The sequence below is a fragment of the Tupaia chinensis genome, unplaced genomic scaffold, assembly GCF_000334495.1.
Source record: "Tupaia chinensis unplaced genomic scaffold, TupChi_1.0 Scaffold146650_1, whole genome shotgun sequence".
Classification (NCBI taxonomy): Eukaryota; Metazoa; Chordata; class Mammalia; order Scandentia; family Tupaiidae; genus Tupaia; species Tupaia belangeri.
The window spans coordinates 273,782-281,018 of record NW_006206507.1 but is presented as its reverse complement, the minus strand read 5'-3'; positions in this window follow the sequence as shown (position 1 = coordinate 281,018).

Here is a 7,237-nt window from a genome sequence, read left to right as displayed (position 1 = left end):
TATTCATGGAGGAGGTGACTTTGGTTTGGATCTCGCTGTCAAGAGCATTTCACGTGATGAAAAGGGACCAACAACATGCAGCCAACCACTAATTAGTAAGAAAGCAAGAATTCAAATATGATGTGAATATAAGGCAAGGGTAAGTGATAGGGCTGGTTGGGGGCTAGCAGGTGGCATGGCAGTTAAGTCACTGGACTCCACATGGCCAACCAAATTTCAAACCTCAGACCTAGCAACTTGAAAATCATGCTAGGCAGGTGTGCATGTGTGCCCAAAACCCCAAGAGGAGAATGGAGAAGAAGGGGTTGTAGTATGGCCATTCCCTTCTGGGGGGTTTCTCACTTTCTTTCTCTCTGTGTCTCTCTTGTGTGCACATGCCCTGTGGCAAAAACCTAAATAAAAAGAGAGAGAGAGAGAGAGAGAGAGAGTTGGAAATGGAAAAACAGATGAAGTCTTGGAGAAGTCTGGAAACTTGCTTAGGATTTTGGATTTTTCTAAAAGGTACTGAAACCCACTGAGATGTTTCAGCCAAGAAATGAGATGGTCTATTTTTTTCCAGCATCTGCCCTACATGTGATGGGCTAGCTAAGATGTGAAAGATACTGGGGTGGCCTCTTCCCAGGCATTCTAAAAGGAATATCATCTCATCTCATTTAATTTGCAGAATAAATAGAGAGGCATGACATTAGTGGAATTCAGATATGGTTTACTACCTGTTGATGATGACGTTTATAGTATTCTCAACTGGACAGGTCTGAGAAGTACTTCATGTTGAGTAAATTCTTTTTACAAGCAAAATGATAAATAGTGATTGAAATTTTAAAAAATAATTGGAATAATAATAATCTGGAAAAAAATGAAAAACTATTGGATGATGATGATGGGGATTTTAATGTCTCTGTATTGACCAATATGAATGGTATTCCTTCTGGAAAAAAGAAATATAATACACTTTAAAGTTATATGTAATTTAATGTAATATAAACAAGATTATGATAATAATAAAAATTTTGTTGTTTAATTTGCAGACCCATACAACTCTGCTCTCCATTTACCCATAAAAGGTCACAAGGTCTACACTGTTCCTAGCTGGGTCTGGTCCTTTTAACTTCAGTCTGGATTATCCTTTCCCAAAGCTAGTTTGTCCTCCATGGTTCTTTTCTGAGGCAAGCCTGGATCTAAACATTTATCTGGAATAGGCATTTGGGTCCCATCTCCAGGTCTTCTCAACTAGTGCAGCAAAAAATGACAAGAGGTAATGGGGAGAGAAAAAGGTCCTTCTAGTAACTTCTCAGTTCTGATAATTTAAACTCCTCCAGGAAGAAAAAAAAAAACATTTAAAGACTAGATATGCTTTTAAAAATACAGAGCCCATGAGAGTCATGGAATTTGTGACCTAAAAGAGACCCTCTTGAGAGAGTATGTCTCTGTTTTTTAGGAGCAGGATTGTAGAAAGAGTACAGGACTTGAAGTCGAGTCTTACATACCTAGTACTGCTGATGCAATTTTAGGCAAGTGACTTAACCTCTCTGAGCTTCCACTTTATCTGTTAATTAAAGATGATAATACTCACTTCTCAAGATGTTTTATTAATAAGAACTAAATTAAATATTAAATGTGAAAAGGGCAAAACCTTGTACAACATGGTTATGATTTCAGATGATGGGAGGGCATAAGGAAAGGGGGTCATTTTACTGCAGTGAATAGATTTCTTCATAACCCTGACTTGTGAAAGCCCAATATAGCTTCTCCAATTATGAAACATTACACAAGCGAGCATGATGCTTGTAACACCAATGGAAAGATGTGTTTGCGTGTCCTGATTTCTTGTGTTCCCTGAATTTGCAGTATTTCTTGCTTTACTGTAGCTAATCCCATTGAATCCCAATCATCTGCCAGTCTTGGTTTTTGTAATAAAGCTTAGGATGAATTTTGCCTACCAGTTTACAAGTTGTGTTGAGAATGCCTCAGTGTTTCAGTGTATCCTGAAAATCTTTTGTGGTTGTTTCTAGAATGAATTAAAGTGTTTATTTCTGACAGGTGTAAGCCTCCCTGACTTACAACTTCTCTTTAACTAGTAAGAAATGGCTACCAACTTATTGGTTCATTTTCTGAGCATTTGGGCAACAAAATATGATTTCCTTTATTGCTTTATCTTAGCACCTGGTCATCTTTGTTTCTTGCTCCTGTGCAGACCTATTCTATCTCTTTCTCAAATCACTGCCTGTTTGACAACAGACCTGTTCTTTATTAAGTCCAGTAGTTGACTGTATCAGAAGACGTGTAAGACTCCAATAAAAAGGATTAATTGCAAGAATGGGAAAGTTATTGTAGTCTCAGAATGACTTTTTAATAAGAACTCACTGAAAGCAATGAATTTTGTCCTGATAATTTTATTTTCTGCCTGGACAAAACAAATATTTTAACCTCTGTTTACAAAGCTTTTACTGTTGCTCATGGGTGTTGGTTGATCACTGGTAGTGGGACCTTCACATTAGAGCCCTGGTTTTGATTATCCACTAGAGGGGAGAATCATTCTCCAAATTTTCTATATCCACCATGGAGCCCCCTTTCTATTCTACTGTACTGCCTCTTTCTGTCAGGTTGACAACCTAAATAGCAGTAATTAGAGCTAATACTTACACGAGTGCTTGCTTTGAGCTTGGAGCTTTCTTAAGCATAACACCTATATTAATTCATTTAATGCCTATGTACAAGCTCCTTTATAAATCCAAAAAAACCAGGGCCAGGAATTGTTGGTCCAAGCTATGATAGGGGTGATTATCAGATTGCAGGGATTTTTAGTGTCAGACAACAGTTCTCAATGGGTAACAATTTTGGCATCGTCTAGAAACATTTTTGGTTGTCTCAACTTGGGGGATGCTACTGTCACCTAGTAGGTAGAGATGAGAGATGGTGTTAAACATTTATGATGTACAGATCAATCCCCCACAACAGTGATCCAACCCACAATGTCATTAGTACAGATGTTGAAAAACATTGGTGCCACATGACTAAGTACTCTACTCCAGGTTGCCTAAATTCAAATCTAGCCTTAGCAACTTAGTAGTCATAGATCTTGGACAAGTTGTTTAACCTCTTCATGTCTCAGCTTTCTCATCTTTAACAAAGGAGGACAGGGGCCAACAGGTGGAGTGGTGGTTAAGGTGTTGGACTCCCACATGGCTGACTGTGGTTCGAGTCCTGGACCTGGCAGCTTACTTCTCACTTTCCCCTTCTCTTACTCTCTCTCTCTCTCTGTTTCTTTGGCCAAATTAAAAAAATAATCATAACAAATAAAATTAAATAAAGAATTTTTAAATGGGAGGAACAGCAGTAATATTAAATCAGTTCTATGATGTGATATTATATGACGATTACATGTATTAATACATGTAAAACGCTTAGCTCAGTGTCTGTGGTGTACTACTTAGCCCATATGCTACCTGCTACTTTCATTATAAAGAGCCATTCTGGCCTCTGGGAGACAAACTGGGCTTCTCTTTAGTTTTGATAGAAATTGTCAGAAGATACCTTTAGTTCTTACTGTCCAGAGGAATAGTTTTTCTCCATGTTAATCCTAAAGAGACTGTCCTATCTTAGCTTACTAAAAAGTTTAGGAAAAGTTATCTTTGATGCATTTCAGTGGAATTTATCTTTGCCATCTTTTCCCCCCCATACCTTGTTTTACAACAGAAAGTCAATGTTCTCTGACCTGCACTCGCGTTTTGTTGCTTTGCTGTTTCCATGACTACCTTCCAAGGCTTAGGCTGGCCACCTGTTCCCTTTGCATCATCATGCCATGTGGTGAACTTTAGTGAGACAAGAATCCCTTACTTCAACCAAATCTACATTCCCCCTCCAGGATTGGTGCGTTCTCAGCGTATTGAGAAGGAAAACCATACCTGCGTAATCATCAGGGAGAATTACGGGCTGATACCACTGGAATCATCTAGGAATCGAGTCCAGGAGGGTGTCATTAACACCCTTGAGTTATCCAATAAGTGAATGAGAGTTAGGAAGAAACCTAACCTCTGGCTTCTCATTTCCACTTTATTTGCAATCTCCACTATGGAAAAAATAGTGAACTATTTATGCCTGAACTCACGTCTTCAAAGTCTCATGCAGTTATTTACTATGTTTTTTGGTGGGAGTCTCATTTTGTATCTGAGATACATACATCATTATGATTCATACTGTCTGGCATTTCTAAACAGGCCTGCAGAACATTCTTCCAGAAGAGGAGAAGCCTCTTCTGAAGGGAAGAGGAAGTTTGAAAAGTGATCTGGTCATAAAACTTTGTGTGATAGTGGTAGCAAGTAGTATTGAGTACAAAATAGTGTCTGTTTCTCAGTGTCTATGAAAATGAGTCCTCTCTGAGCCCAATAAGTTTATTTAAAAATTTTTAGAAGTTGTTTTGTTTTTAGAATTATTTATTTAAATGTATCTATTTATTATTATTTTTTTTTAATTTGTTATAGGGCACATGTGCTCACCAGAGAGAGAGCTAGAGAGAGGGAAAGTGAGAAAGCAAGCTGCCTGGTCCAGGACTTGAACTGTGGTTGACCGTGGGGGAGTCCAGTGCCTTAACTACCATGCCATCTGCTGGCCCAGCCCAGTGAGTTTATATGAGTCCTGTGGTAAGCAGTAGAGCAGTGAGTAAATTTGAAAGATTTGTTTCAGAAAAACTTTGTAAAATTTTGTGCCCAAGAAGCACAGTTATTGTCTGCCACACAGAGTGTGAAGCAAACCAGAACACTGAACAGTCTGGCATGCAAGGGTTCCATGCCTCAGCTTAGGAGAAACAACTGTTGTGGGAAGTCATAGCAGTACTATCAGATGCCTGGGGAAAAAATGGCAGAGTAAAGGGGTGATGCTGGCTATAATGGACCTGAGTTCACTGGGGACTAAGGAAATATTCCTACAGGCAAGAGTTTGTGAATTGATTTTAATGTTACCTCATTGGTTTGTTACAGCCTGAGGGAATGGATGGCATTTGAAATTTCACAAAGATTTTGGTACCTCAAAGTGCTTAACAAATATGGCAGTTTGTTACATTTTCTTTCAATCTTTCAAGTTGGCATTTTCTTCTGGCATGTATTACTTTCAAAAGCCTGCAATGCATTTGCTAGAAATAATACACTTGCAGGATAGCCTGAAACTGCAGAAGAATGGTCTCATCATGTCATTTATGAATTACCTCAGTATCAGACAAATCATTCACAGCAATCAAAACACATTAATTTTAAATCATAGTCTGTGTTTTAGACCACAACTATTATGTCCATATTGAAGTAGTTCAAATACAAAGTAGGTCTACAAAAATAGCAGACAAAGTACAACTGCCAAAATTATATAATCATTGGCAAAAGTTTGAATGGAATCCTAGGGATAAGCCTCAAAAGGTTAGAAAGGAACTTCACCCTCCACCTCCAAATTCAAATTGTGCAAGCAAAGATACATTTTGAAATTCCATCCAGATTCATTTACTCAATATGTTGACTGTCTATGTGTTCCCGACACTTGACTGTGGGTGCTATGAAGCTAGCAGGAGGAGATTGGTAAGACACTTAATGTCTATTATCTACTGCTAAACAAATCACCTAAAACTTAGGAGTTTAAAACCAATATTTTAATGGCTCTTATAATTCTATGAGTTATTATCTGTTGAATATAACTTTATAGTATTGTCAACTGGTAAGAAATGTACACATGTTGGAATATTCACTTTGCAAGCTTTGCAAGCTAAATAATGTGAATGTATAAGAGAAATGGAAGAATTCTTTGATTTATTAAAGTCAAAACTGCTTTTTTTTTTTTTTTTTTGGGAGAGGTTTTTGCTATAGGGCACATGTGCTTGCCAGAAAGACAGAGAGACAGAAAGCAAGAAATCACTCCCATGGGGGATGGCTATGCCTCAATCCCTTCTCCTCCATTCTCCTCTTGGGATCTTAGGCATGCACGCACATGCACCCGGCGTGAGTTTAAGCTACCGGGTCCAGGATTTGAACTACGGTGGACTACATGGGAGTTCACCGACATAGCTATTATGCCAACTGCTGGTTCCAAAACTGCTTTTCTTGAAATTACCAGCAGAACTTGCTATTGAAAGTAGTTAGATTATTTTAAAAATTGTGTGATCAATAAAATGTGAGGGAAAAAGGAATGGAAGACCACTGTAGACATAGCCTGAAACTGCAGAAGAATGGTCTCATCATGTCATTTATGAATTACCTCAGTATCAGACAAATCATTCACAGCAATCAAAACACATTAATTTTAAATCATAGTCTGTGTTTTAGACCACAACTATTATGTCCATATTGAAGTAGTTCAAATACAAAGTAGGTCTACAAAAATAGCAGACAAAGTACAACTGCCAAAATTATATAATCATTGGCAAAAGTTTGAATGGAATCCTAGGGATAAGCCTCAAAAGGTTAGAAAGGAACTTCACCCTCCACCTCCAAATTCAAATTGTGCAAGCAAAGATACATTTTGAAATTCCATCCAGATTCATTTACTCAATATGTTGACTGTCTATGTGTTCCCGACACTTGACTGTGGGTGCTATGAAGCTAGCAGGAGGAGATTGGTAAGACACTTAATGTCTATTATCTACTGCTAAACAAATCACCTAAAACTTAGGAGTTTAAAACCAATATTTTAATGGCTCTTATAATTCTATGAGTTATTATCTGTTGAATATAACTTTATAGTATTGTCAACTGGTAAGAAATGTACACATGTTGGAATATTCACTTTGCAAGCTTTGCAAGCTAAATAATGTGAATGTATAAGAGAAATGGAAGAATTCTTTGATTTATTAAAGTCAAAACTGCTTTTTTTTTTTTTTTTTTTGGGAGAGGTTTTTGCTATAGGGCACATGTGCTTGCCAGAAAGACAGAGAGACAGAAAGCAAGAAATCACTCCCATGGGGGATGGCTATGCCTCAATCCCTTCTCCTCCATTCTCCTCTTGGGATCTTAGGCATGCACGCACATGCACCCGGCGTGAGTTTAAGCTACCGGGTCCAGGATTTGAACTACGGTGGACTACATGGGAGTTCACCGACATAGCTATTATGCCAACTGCTGGTTCCAAAACTGCTTTTCTTGAAATTACCAGCAGAACTTGCTATTGAAAGTAGTTAGATTATTTTAAAAATTGTGTGATCAATAAAATGTGAGGGAAAAAGGAATGGAAGACCACTGTAGACACCAGTGTTGGAAGAGCG